The sequence below is a fragment of the Mustela putorius genome, unplaced genomic scaffold (assembly GCF_011764305.1).
Source record: "Mustela putorius furo isolate JIRA1106 unplaced genomic scaffold, ASM1176430v1.1 tig00003863_pilon_pilon_pilon, whole genome shotgun sequence".
Lineage (NCBI taxonomy): Eukaryota > Metazoa > Chordata > Mammalia > Carnivora > Mustelidae > Mustela > Mustela putorius.
Genome location: NW_025422015.1, coordinates 3,141,518 through 3,155,271, shown reverse-complemented (window position 1 = coordinate 3,155,271; position 13,754 = coordinate 3,141,518). Strand labels below are relative to the sequence as shown.

Here is a 13,754-nt window from a genome sequence, read left to right as displayed (position 1 = left end):
TAGAAAGTGAGTGAGTAGAGATAACTCTTCTTCTGCTGGTGTGTAAGAATGTAGAGCTTTGTTCTTCCAATTTCAGCAATACAATATTCTAGGGTCTCTAATGCAGAGGCTGAGTCTTAAAGACACTTTGTTGTGATGGTGGTGGTGGTAATGATGCTAAAGGTGGTGATGATGTTGACAGTAGTGGTGGTTGTGATAGTAACAGTGGTGGTGGTGATGGTCGTTACAATGGTGCTGATGGTAGTGGTGATGATGGTGGTGGTGGTGGTGGTGGTGGTGGTGATAGTAACAGTGGTGGTGGTGATGGTAGTGATAATGCTGCTAATAGTGGTGGTGATGATGATGGTGGTGGTGGTGATAGTAACAGTGGTGGTAGAGGTGATGGTGGTGGTGAAGATGGTGGTGGTGGTGGTGAGAGTAACAGTGGTTGTGGTGAAGATGGTGGTGGTGGTGGTGAGAGTAACTGGTGGTGGTGGTGATGTAGTGATAATGGTGGTAATGGTGTTAGTGATAATGATGATGCTGGTGGTGATAGTAACAATGGTGGTGGTGGTGGTGGTGATGGTGGTGGTGATGATGGTCATGGTGGTGGTGGTGATGGTCTCTGTTTCCTGTTTTACTCTCCACCTCCAGGTACATGGACTGCAAGTTTGTTCTTCTGATTTTCTGGGAGGCAGCAGATAATAAATGATGCTTTATCTGCCTACAGGTAAAAGGTATTTCCACAACAAAAGCCTCTCAGATTTTCCTGGAGAAAACAGAACTCAATCTCTTTCATAGCTACTCAACATCTTGTTTTCCTTACTTCTTGATTTTCTTGTCATTCACAGAGAAAGAGGGAGAGTAAAGATAGCAAGGAAAGAGAGAGAGAACCTTTCTCCCTCCTTGGGTCCTCTGCAGTCCTTCTGACACTTTGACATTCCCAACACATAGACAATGAACCCCATGACTATAAGGGCTGTTAGTATATTCCTCACCAAGTGAAAAGTACTTAGTAATGAGTAAGTGAATGAATAATGCATCTCTGACATCGCTCTCATTACACATATTTTCATGTTTTTTAACTTGTCTAGATTGTAAAACCTAGAAAGCAGGAACTGCCTTAAGTTTTATAGAATTTCTGGTGCCTTATATAGCACCCAACTGCAAACTAGGTAGTTAAGGAATTTTTTTTCAGTGGTTGAATGAATTTATGCAGAATTATGTAAAACAGAAGAGGGAGTGCTCAGCACTGTGAGATATATATCCAAAGAATAAAAATAGTTCCTGCTCTTGAATTATTGGAAGAATTAAAATAACATAGATGAAAAAGTTTGGAGAAAATGTTAATACTGATTCTGGCCCTAAAAATATTCATGGAGATTAGAGATCTGTGAGCTCTAGAACTAGCAGAGAAGTCTAGAAGAGTTAAAATTTTATTTGGCCCTTTAAGAAGAGATTCACTTTAAATAAGTGAAGGGAATATAAATTCAGTATCTGGGTTGGCACTGCCAAACTGCAAAAGAATCCAGGATTAGCCCAGCATAACATGATGGAGAAGGCAAGGGGAGCTCAAGGTAGATGGGACAAGAAAGAGAATGGCATTGTAGGCAAAAATGGAAGCTCTACTCTTTGTTGGAGAAGTAGGAAAAGATGGCCTAGGGTCTATGAATATATTTCAAGCCCATATTTCTTTCAGTTGAACAGGTGTAGAGAAAATACTTTGTACCTACTGATCACTGGTTTGAAACCCAAGTTTCTCTTCAGAGTGTCACAGTAGAACTAATGCAACCAACTTGGCAGAGGCCTCATGATTTTCCCAGTCAAGCGTGCAGACACTGTGATGAATATGGAAGGCAGTCTGGGAGAAACACACAGGAACAGATTTATTTTTTAGTAACATTCATTTCCTCTTGGCTCATCAATATTGATACAACTGATAAAACACAACATGAAAAGACAGAAAAGCATCTCTTCTCACCAAAGAGAGGAGATGGGATGGCATGAAACTGAGCAAAAGGTTCAAAGTACTTAAGTGGAAATTCTTGCAATGCTGCTAACTTGTTTCCTACAGAAAACAGAATGCTTCTGAAATAATAGGAGTAACTGCACATGAATATAGAAGTCACTCAAAAAAATATATAGAAGTCACTCAAAGTCAGCGTTCTTCCCTCAAGCATTTCTAATTAAGAAAAAAAGCCTTTTCAGTTAAAAATGTAACAAAATCTTAATCATGCTATGTATGGTGTTTCTGAGTATTTATTCTACTTTGAAGGCTCCTCTCTGAATTCCATTTTGGCAGTTATTAGAATTTTAAGAGATCATCATCCACATGGATATATTTCTCATAGGGTTTTAGTTTGCCATATTCATTGTAGCCAACAAAGAAATGACTGCCTTCCATTTTAACAGTGCTAGCAGTGCTTGTCATAGAGTAGATATTCAATATAAAATTGTTGAGTTCAATTCTGAGGAGATTTATTTGCTTTGCAGCTAAACATGTAATATAAAATGACTAATTTCTAGAGAAAAACTTTTTCTCCATACTCTCAAATCAAATTTACCATGCTCTTAGAATTTAAAATTTGTTTTGTATTTGTTTGCAATAACAATAAGACATAATGATAATAACTTATTCTGCTTTCTTTTGAATGTAAATACCATAAGAAGAGAAATCTGGACTGTTTTGTTTTCTGTCTGGCATATAATAGATTCTGAACAAATATTTGTTAAATAAATGAACAAACAAAATTGACTTCATTGACACCTGTGTGAGAGAGAAAAAAGAGAGAAATAAACTTAGTAACTTTAATAAATATACACATTTACCTCTCAAAACCTAATTATACTCATAATTTTTTGAGACATCTCTTTTGACTATCCTGTTTAGAACTATTTAAAAATGATTTTTTTAACTACCAAAGAAATGAACAGAATTAGGATTTATCTAATTCTAGATGGACTAGACACAATTCAGAATCTTCAGGAATTAAATGCATCAACTAATTCCTTTCATTTACTAATTTAAAAACCAAAGCTTGGTTTCTAAAAATTTCTGAAGGTATTCCAAATTTTTAAAAATAGCCACAACAAAGTAAGCACCAGTCTGATTTAATATTCCTAATTGGGTCAAATTTAAATAAGAGAGACTATTCTGCTCTATTGGAATATGAAAATCTTATCCAGGAGCCAAACAAAATGAGAGAGAGAGCTTTTCTAGAAGTGTTTCAGCCCAATCCTCATAAAAACTTGTATTGGTTATCCATTATTTGCTGTAATTTGGAGACTTTTTAGATTTTGGAACAATTCCTTCAGAGAAAAGTTTGCAAAGAAGTAGCATGTAAAGCAGATTATTACCATCGCTCAAGTGGCAAGTGGGGGTGAGTGGGAAGCCAAGAGGATCTAGGGAATCCTGCCATGCACAGGGAACTGGGGACTAAAAAGAGCTTGACACAAGACTCCACTAACAAGACTGCCCAGGTGACCTTCCAAGCTTCAGAATTTTCATCTGCAAAAGGGAAAATATGACCTATTTTACAGAAGTGGTATAAGAACTAAATGAGATGATTGTTTGAAGTACTCAGACTCTGTGTAAACCCTGAGATGCAATAAGCGGTCACCAAATGGCATCATGGCAGAAAATGCTGGCACTCCACCCCTCTCCTTGGACCTCTGGTCACCATTGTAGTGCATGTCACCTGCCTCTTCCCCTTCAGTAAGCACTTCAACTTGCTTTTGGGAGAACCCAGGCAGGGGGGATAGGTGAAATGCCTGGAAATTCCATCATCAACCCATCTGGTCCATCCCCGTGGCCCTACCCAATGACTGAAAAGTGCTGAAAGGAGTATTTAAAGCTTACTTTTCATTATACTACCCCACTTCAGGATCAAGCTAAAGCCATCTCTGGCACTTTGTCTTAAAAAAAAAAAAAAAAATCACTCCCTTACTTGTCTCATTGCTTTTCTCTGTCCTGAGGCTCTACTCCCTTATAGATCTCCCTGGGTGTGCTTTTTTAGCAAAGAATTTACACATGAGTACCCTCTTTAGGGCTAACCTTGGGTTACAGAACCTATATGGTTAGCATGGTATACAATGTACTGAATAAAAATCCCAACTTCATTTTCAGACACCCAGCCCCATTACATCTACATGGCTACTCTGACTCAGCCGCAGAGAAACCCTGGGGCTCCCAATACACACCACGAATGTATCTGCCTCTCTTTTTTCTGTTAGAATGCATTTCTCTCTGAGAAATGCCTAGTCATCCTTCTGGACCCTCTTCAAATGTTCCCTCCTCTGTGTTATGCCCTGAGATCCCAGCAGAAATATTTGCTCCCTCTGTGAGTGTCCTTAAATTTTATCCCTCTCTCTTCTATAAAATATACCACATGTATTGGTGAGTGTCTGGGAAATTCTTGAGGAGAGTGACGTCATACTACTCATCTCATTTACCTTTGCATTTCACCTAGTTCCTCTCCAGCCATCCTTCCACTCACCTTCATCCTTGTCATGTACATGTTCAAGACGCTTTACTCAAACCCATACAACCAGATGAGTTTTGGAATTCAAAACTTTCAGCACTTAGAATGGTATTAGAGGCCATGTACCACATCTTACGGAATATTCCTTGCAGGTTCTGGGGTGACACTTCAAAGCTGAATACATCACAGTTTCTTCAGTGAAAGAAATGAGTATTTACATTAAGTGGGATAAATAAAAAATGCACATAGCCTTGTATCCATTCAGGTCATGTTTTGCAACTAAATGAATTTAGGATTTTTAGAACTTTTTGGATTTCAGATTTAAAATAAGAGGTTGTAGACCTTTAATAGAAGCTCAATATGTGCTTATTGAACTGAACCCAAGAAGACATCCTCTCATTGCTGTTTCCATTAAATTTCCTTCTCACTTAAAGTTATTAAAAGCAGCTTTTTTAAAGCTGCTGGATTCGACTGCTTTTTACCAGAAGCCAAGATGAACTGCCAAATCACCAGATTTCCTTACTCAATTCCTAGAGAAAGAGATTATACTATTTTGCTGCTTCTCTGAATGTCAGTCCTGTGTAGGAAAGTCTTCTATGTCAATATATAAAAATTTCAGAGCCTTGGAATAGTCAAATACAATAATTTACAAAATCTGAGGCTAGCAAATTGCTTAAACGTGACTTTTCCTTGATTTGTACCTTGCTAATAATAATCTTGGGCATGTAAATTAAATCCCCCAAAGAGATGGAATCATATTTGATGGCTAGAAGCATTTTAGAGGGCACCTAAGTTCCCTTCATTTAAAAAATGATGAAACCAAGGCTCAGAGATGTTGACTGACTTTCTCAGGTTCACATAGTAGGTTAGTAGCAATGCTGAAACTAGAATCAAGATCTCTAGAGTCCCCTTTTCTCTATGCTATCTTGCCTCAATAAAATAGGAGTTCCTCTGACCATGTTCCTTTAACCCTACTATCCCAAAGGCATAGTTATCTTATTCTATTCTCTGAAAAACTGCATTGCATGCATGGTACACTTCCTGATTCTGCATACCAGGACTGTCATTTGAAAACAGTGATAATAGTAGCTTTCTCTTAACTGAGCCTATAATATGTCAAAGTCTCCACTTGGGGCCTAATAAAAGGAACATATAAATGGAAGATAATATTACCACAAGCAATTGTGGTTCTAACAGGTATACACTACAGACTTAATAAAACTATTTTTGAAATATTTTTAGTTTTTTTAAAAGTTATACTTACAGTGAAATAAAACATATTAGGCTTATTAATCAAATTCTTAACATAAAATGATTCCAGAGTTCAAGACCCTTATAACCACTATATTGAAATAATGTCAATGAATAATATATTTAAATGCTACACACACAGTGTACTGTGTGTATATAATATATGTACATATAAATGTAAATAATATATTTATTTACATATTATAAATGTAAATAATATATTTAAATGCTACACAACAGTGCCTGGGTGGCTCTGTTGATTAAACTTCTGCCTTCAGCTCAGGTCATGATCGCAGGATCCAGGGATCTAGCCTGGCATAGGGCTCCCTGCTCAGCAGGAAGTCTGTTTCTCCCTCTTCCTTTTCCACTGCTACCCCTACTTGTACTCTCTCTCCTCCACCCCCTCTCTCAAATAAATAAAATCTTTAAAAACAAATAAAAAATGCTACACACATTTTGATTTGCTGTCTCCGTAAATAGGGATTTTGAATTAAATTCTTATCATGGGGGGCACCTGGGTGGCTCAGTGGTTAAAGCCTCTGGTCATGATCCCAGGGTCCTGAGATGGAGCCCCATGTTGGGCTCTCTGCTCAGCAGGTTGCCTGCTTCTCCCTCTCTCTCTGCCTGCCTCTCTGCCTACTTGTGAGCTGTGTCTGTCAAATAAATAAAATCTTTAAAAAAATTCTTATCATGAAATTTAAATATGAAAAGATCATTTCAAGGAAATAGTTATTTTAATGTATATACCATGAAACTTGAACATGATTTTTAAAACATCACCTTATTTAAGGAGTTGCAAATATTTCCCCAAGTATTAGGAACCATTAAACTTTATAAACTTTAGAAAGAAGTAATAGCTTCTTCAGCTGAGTTTTATCTACAGAAAAACTAAGTTGCAGTAAGGGGGAAGAAAAAAATTTGCATCTCTGTTTCCTATCACATCACAGTATCCACAGAGGATTTCCTCCTCCACAACCACCCTCTTCCTTCCTATTTTGGGGAAAGTGAAGAGAAGTAGGACAGAAGTGTAGTTGTGAGTTCACACCTGCCCAGAGAATGTGAACATGCAGGGGATGTGAAAATTAAGAAATGCACTACTGGGCATTTACCCTAAAGATACCAATGTAGTGATCCGAAGGGGCATGTACACCCAATGTTTAGAGAAGCAATGTCCACAATAGCCAAACTATGGAAAGAACCTAGATGTCCATCAACAGATGAATGGATGAAGATGTGCTATAAATAGACAATGGAATACTATGCAGCCATTAAAAAGTCTTGCCATTGCAACAACATGGATGGAACTAGAGGGTATTATGCTAAGTGAAATAAATTAATCAGAGAAAGACAATTATCATATGATCTCTCTGATATGAGAAATTTGAGAGGCAGGGTGGGGGTTCTTGAGGGGAAGGGAGGGAAAAAAATGAAACATGATGGGACCAGGGAGGAAGAAAAACAATAAGAGACTCTTAATCTCAGGAAATAAACTGAGGGTTGCTGGGAGGGTTGGGAGGTAGGGATAGGGTGGCTGGGTTATGGACATTGGGGAGGGTATGTGCTATGGTGAGTGCTGTGAATTGTGTAAGAGTGATGAATCATGGATCTGTACCCCTGAAGTAAATAATACGTTATATGTTAATGAAATAAAAATATTTTTTAAAAATTTTTAAAAAAAGAAATGAATAGTTTAATGTGTCAATCTCCCTCCACTTTAGGGCATTTGAACTACAAACAAAAGAATCTAAAGATGTTCTCCCATCAGTTTCTTCCTTTAAAAAATAATGATTATCTTTAGTGAAAACATGTGAATGAACCCCTCCAGTCTAAGTGATTGTTGATTGGAAGTAAAATAAACAATTAGGCATCCTAAAGTACCCTGTTAAAATGTCTTGTCATCAAACCACTGACAACGGATTTAGTCCCTCTCAGACCTTACGAGGCAGAGATCGAAATGGATGGAATGAATATACCCAAAAGAAAATACTATAAGAATCCAAGAAGAAGGTCTGCCCCATTGAGCCTCCTGTGGGCAAGAGGCAATCAAAGCATTGATTCTTTCATAACCACAATGAGTTTTATTTGGGTTTCTTAAGAGAATGGTATAGCTCTATGTTTTCATTTGACTAATGATCAAATTCCCCAACCAATGTAATTAGAACAACTAGGTCACTGAGCACTCTTAATTAACAAGAAATTCAAAGCCAATTTCATACACCACCTAGGTTTAATTTTCCATTCATCCTGCTGCTATTAATTTGGAGGCAGTAAAATCACTTCTGAGATGTTTTGCCAAAAGACATTTTTAGTCAAATTTATCTTTTAAAATGGCCATTGGCACATAACAATTATTTCCACCCTCCCCCAACATACACAGACTTCAAGTATCTCTGTAACCACGCTATGTGAAATGACTTATTCTATTGTTTACAAGAATAGCCAGTACAAAGTGAGACACACCAACTTGAAGTGTCAAATAGGCAAAGATAATGTGGAGAAAAGAACTCAGTAAAAATAAATGCAAGGATTTTTGTTTTGTATTTCCCCCTGCTCTATCTTCAGTACCTAGGACAGTAGCTGGCACATACCAGGCACTCTGCAAAAATTTATTGACAGTGTAACTGCCTTGTTCTTTATCACTCATACTTGCCATGTAGTCCCAGGTAGTGCCTTTCAAACTCCATTAGCCTTCTCTACCAGACACAGCCAGGGAGGCATCAACCCTACAGGGTGGTGCCACAGAGCGCCACTTACAGACCGTCTCTAGTATCACCACAACATGAAACATCTGCTAGCCCCAGACATTGCACTCTGTATACTAAGCTGGCTTTCATAAAAGTGTCCCCCACTTCAGTTCAAAAGCTGCCTAGAAGTCACTTTTTTTTATGCCCATGTGAACAACTGAGATTTGTTGTACAGTGGCATAGATTCAATCAGGTGATGGAACCCACAGAATGAGTTAAACAGAGGAGGATGAATATAAAAAATAAACTATGATTAAAGAGTGACTATAAAATATAAGGAAACTCTATTTCGTACTCTAGGGCTGAGAGAGAATACCCAAAGAACAAACTTGGAGGGGAGGACAGGTCCCCTTCCTGAGGCTGAGGTTCAGACTTCACGGAAAAAGGTTTATTTCAGCCCATAGTAGAACAGAAGTTTGCTGGTTTGTCCAGCCTGGAACTGGTCTGCAGCCTCACGGGCAAGCAAAAGGTTACCCTCCAGAATGGAGGCAAAGAACAGGTGATAAGCATCAGTGGTGTGGACACACAAAAGTAATGAGAGCCCTCTAGGGTGCAAAGGGAATCTGGGAGCCAACAGAGTTGGGTGGCTTTTGGACACTGGTGCTGGCAAAAAGCCTTTGGGACAGCAGTTCCTGTTTCAAGAGGGCTACAGAAATATTATCACTAGACAAAGGCTGCAAAGTGGCTGAGAATACTGAGACCATGGCTGGGGCAGAGAGCCACCACGTGTTTGCACTTTGACACCACCGAGACTGTCCACCCCTACTTCCATTTGCCACAGCAGGGAACAGCAGGGGGGCACATTCCCTCCAAAGTGCTTTGCTGAGAAAACTTAGTAATATGCTTACTAAGGAGAGATGGCTAAAGGAATCACCTCTATTATCATGGGGCGTATATTAAAGAGTAAATCTGGAGCTAAAAGGCAACAAATTAAATAATAACTGTTACTTTGAAAAATAACATCATGTACTTGTTTTTGTACATGCCACAAGTGACATGTACAAACATAAGTCCCACCTGGGACATAAAGCAAGCTCTGGAGAACTGTTTCCCTGAGGAGGCATTTCCTTGGAAGTTACCTCAGAGTGAACTCTCAAATTGGGGGTATGTCTAAACTTATAACCAAATCAGGTTTGGAAACATTTCTTCTGAAATATATCCAGACAGGTACCTATAATAGTCAATTGTCCTAAATATCAGTAAGACTTTACCAACAGTATAATGATTATAATTATCAGAGACAATCAGTCCATTCCCATTCTCCTGATTCTGACATTTATGTCAATGGTGAAATTGTCTAAAAGACATTGTTGGCTTTTTTTTTCCTTTGTTACCTAAAATTACAATAACTCAATTTTGTTCTTCACCAATGAAAGTCTCACATATGTCATGCCAAACTACTTCCTACATCCATTGCAGTGTAAAAACCAACCCTCATTGTTTAGACCCTTAGGTCAAAGGGTCCTTTGATTCTTAGACATAGAAAGTATACATACCTCCAACAACAAAAAGCATTATAATCCATTAAGTTAAGAATTGGCAAACTTTCCAGGGAGTTTCTATATATCTGAAAATATGATAAGGGAAACAATACCAACATTTTTATTTCTAGAAATTCCCCTCATCTCCAGATCTTAGAAACAGGTTCCTTGGGAAGTCAGTTTAATCTTTCATATATACCCTTTGGTTTTCCTGAAAAATAACAATTCCTGAAAATACAAGACTGCCTCAAACCTTTAAGCACAGAAGAAGAAAATGAAAGGAATCCATGTTTACTCTAAGACAAATCAACTCCAGAGTTTGTAATCTATCCATCTTTTCCTAAAATAAGTAAATAAGAAACTCTTCAGATTACTTTGTGACTCTGGAACTTTGGGAGGACCTAGAAGGCCAGAGTCCTATTAAACATTCTTCTATGACATGACCTGAGGAATAAACTCAAATAAAATTTTTGGAAATATTAGAGTTTAAAGTGAAATGTTTCTCCTCTAAGAGTGAATATCATCTTTAAAGACAAAAAATTGGGCCCCCATCTTGAATTTTCTGGACTAATCCTTTTTATACCAGGCTTCCTACGTATCCCCTTAGTGGACTTAGTATCCTCTTCTGGACTAATCCTGATTATACATACCATGTTTTCTAAGTATCCCCTTAGTGCATTTCTAAATGTATTTATTTTAGAACAATTTTCAGTTAGATTACCCAGGTACCATTGTGGAGGAAGATTTCAATTCCTCTTGAAAAGAGGCTTGATAAATTGCTTTTTTTTTTAAGATTTATTTATTTTTGAAAGAGAGAGAAGGTAAGGGGGTAAGAAGCAGAAGGAGAGGGAGAGAGAGAGGATCTCCAAGTAGACTCCCTGTGGAGCGAGAAGCCTGACACACAGGCCTCCATCCTAGGACCATGAGATCGTGACCTAAGCTAAAACCCAGAGTCGGTCACTTAATCAAATAACCCACCCAGGAGTTCCTGATAAATTGCTTTTTATTGGCAAGGGAAGGCCTGAAAAAACTTGGTGAAAGTTAACAAATTATGCTTTCAATTTGTATATTTTTATATTTTCAACTGTTAATTTATGAAACAGTTGTCAGAACCTCCATTTTCTTACAGCCACAAGAACCCCTTGTGTAAATACCTGCAACATCTAACAGTCAATGAAGCACTAGAAGCAAAGAACATAGGTTTTGATGAGTTATGCCACATGTGCAGTTCAAACACTAACTAGCTGGGAAAGAGTATGCCACTTAGACCCTAATCTATGGGTGTGTTAATCTCTACTATTCAAACTCTGGGCTCTTTTTAATGAATCAGGGGCCCTTATTGGTTTCTTATTATCTATTACATGATTTATAACCAGAACCAGTGAGTGTCCATTTCTCAAGAGTCAGATAATGGTTATAACTGCATAGCTCTACTGGAGGACTGGGCTATATCCAAGTTTAAGAGTTCAAGAGCATTACTTTAATAAAATTTTCATTGATTAACCACATGTAATGTATCTACATGTAAGTGTAACAAGATATTAAATTTTACTTTTCCTATTTTCTCGGACTTTCTGCAGAATAATCAGTGAACATCACTTCTGGATGACACATTATGATACCAAGAACTAGTTCTGAAACCCTTGGCTCACTTTTAAGCCTCACTGTGCAATAGCAGAGGGAAAGGGGCCATTTGCCTCATCTAAAGCTAAGGAAGATAGCGTTAGTGAACCACCCAGAGAGCTGGAGTTTGGAGTATGCAATCTTATGACTAACTGGCACCCGGAAAATTTGACAGTCAGAAGGATGGCTGCAGTTTCCCCTGAAAAGGAGAGAAGAGATGGCTAGGGTGGAAATAGGAGTGAGCTGCATTTCCATGAACAGCAAGGTGAATGTGCTTGTTTCCCATGAACCAGATATGGGTCTGACAAAAAGCACACCTAAAGGAAAGCATTCCCAAAATGATTGCAACAGTCTGATGGGATGGATCTCTAGAGAGAAATCTGAAGCAATGAGGACATTATCTAGAACAAAGATCTACAAATACAGCAACTGGAAAAAACACTGCACAGGATAAAGTCAGTATTTGGACACCTGCCCCAAGCAAGAGCATTTTAATAGCCAAGAGAAACTTTTTAATTCACCCAGTTCTATACAGTTCTATATCTTTTGCTTCCTTTACCTGTCCCATCCCTTCTCCATTCTCCCCTACCCCAAAAGGCTAAAAGCAGAATGGGGGAGGAGGAAAGTACCAGAGGGGGTAATGAAAAAGATACACTGTACTCCTCATCCCACTGCACAGCATAGAACCCAAGTCAAGTCTGACCTGGAGGAGAAACACTGGATTGCATGAGATTGTGAAATTTTGATATTAGACAAGACTAGACTTTTCAACTCCTAAAAAATGACATAGTTCTATTTATTAATACCTGAAAGTAACTGGGAAAGAGAACCAAACAAAGACACAAGGCCAACTAGGGAACAAAATACCAACTTTATTAACAGCTTGACGAAGCCTATTGAATACCTCAAAGCAATGGTCGAATGAAAACTGGATGGAAACTATACCCTGTACTGGAATCTCTAAATGAAGTTTCTTATTTCTTTCCCACCTCACCACTGAGTCTGTGGGTACATCTCCCCCAGATATGATGGTGGGTCTTTACTGCTGCAATCTAAGGAAAATCCCCATCATAAAACATGAACATCAATGCAGCAACAGAGAGACAGCAGGAAAAAACATATTTGTCCCCAGTGTCCAGCACTGTACAGCATGTGTTGTCTCATCTATATCTGGGAAATAATCCAGTACAAACTCCCATAAGGAGAAGAAGTACCTGCAGATCTTCCTGTAGGAGAGGTAGGGGTCCTGGGGTAAAGGGTAGGGAATGAAGGCAAACTCATAGGACTGGTAGAGCCTGGAGGTCCTCAGGAGCTGGGTCCTATCTCAGGCTCCACAGGAAGCTGAAGGACTGCCTGGTCAGGATCATACCTCATCCTTTAATATGGTGGCATTTTACCACATTTCCTTAGTAGAAAAATATGGTGCTGTGTCCGACCAATCTGAGCATATTTCTTCCTTGTGCAAGGGCAAATCTTAGGAAGGAAGGGAAAGGGGGAGGAAAGTTTTCTCTTCTGAGGGACAGAAACAGCTCCCATAACCTTATTTGATGGCTTTTTGGAAAACTGCTTATAAAAATAAACTTAGCTCCTTTGATGAAATGACACTTATGAACTAGAGTGAATAATTTGTGTGAAGTCACCTGATTAATAGCTCTATTCCCTACTTCCCTTTTTGCTCTGAACACTTAGTGTTTGCTAATGATGCAATTCCATTACCCAAGTCTCTGGCAATTTAAACCTCATTATGTCTTCTTCTGATCTACTCTAAGAAGCCTCAAATAATAAGACAGCTCTTCACAAATACCTATTTTATGGGCAAAGCTCATAGGAGAAAATAAATGTATTCCAACTTGTGGTAATACCAAGCTTAACAGTATTATTAAATACCTATGTGAAATTCACAACCTGAGTCTGGACCAAAATGACACCAACTGGAGTGAAAAGTTTCTAACTTTTCAGATTCTTCACATATATCAATGATAATGATGATAACACATCTTTTTCTCTTTTTTTAAGATTTTATTTAATTTATTTGAGAGAGAGAGAGAGAGAGAGAGAGAGAGAAAGAGTACAGGCAGGGGGAGTGGCAGGCAGAGGGAGAGGGAGCAGGGAGCCTGAAGTGAGGTTTGATTCCAGGACCCTAGGATCATGACCTGAGCAGACACTTAACCAACTGAGTCACCCAGGGGCCCAGA

The 13,754-nt window shown here is 38.5% G+C and overlaps 1 long non-coding RNA gene across 1 annotated transcript in view; it reads right to left on the bottom strand.

Moving 5' to 3' along the window:
- Nucleotides 1-2,684, bottom strand: part of LOC123387843 — a 42,215-nt gene extending 39,531 nt beyond the window's left edge. The window contains exons 1-2 of the long non-coding RNA XR_006602323.1: nucleotides 1,961-2,684; nucleotides 1,713-1,840 (exon numbers count right to left, since the gene is read on the bottom strand). This is a non-coding gene — a long non-coding RNA (uncharacterized LOC123387843). The remainder of the gene's footprint in view (nucleotides 1-1,712; nucleotides 1,841-1,960) is intronic.
- Nucleotides 2,685-13,754: the final 11,070 nt, after the last annotated feature.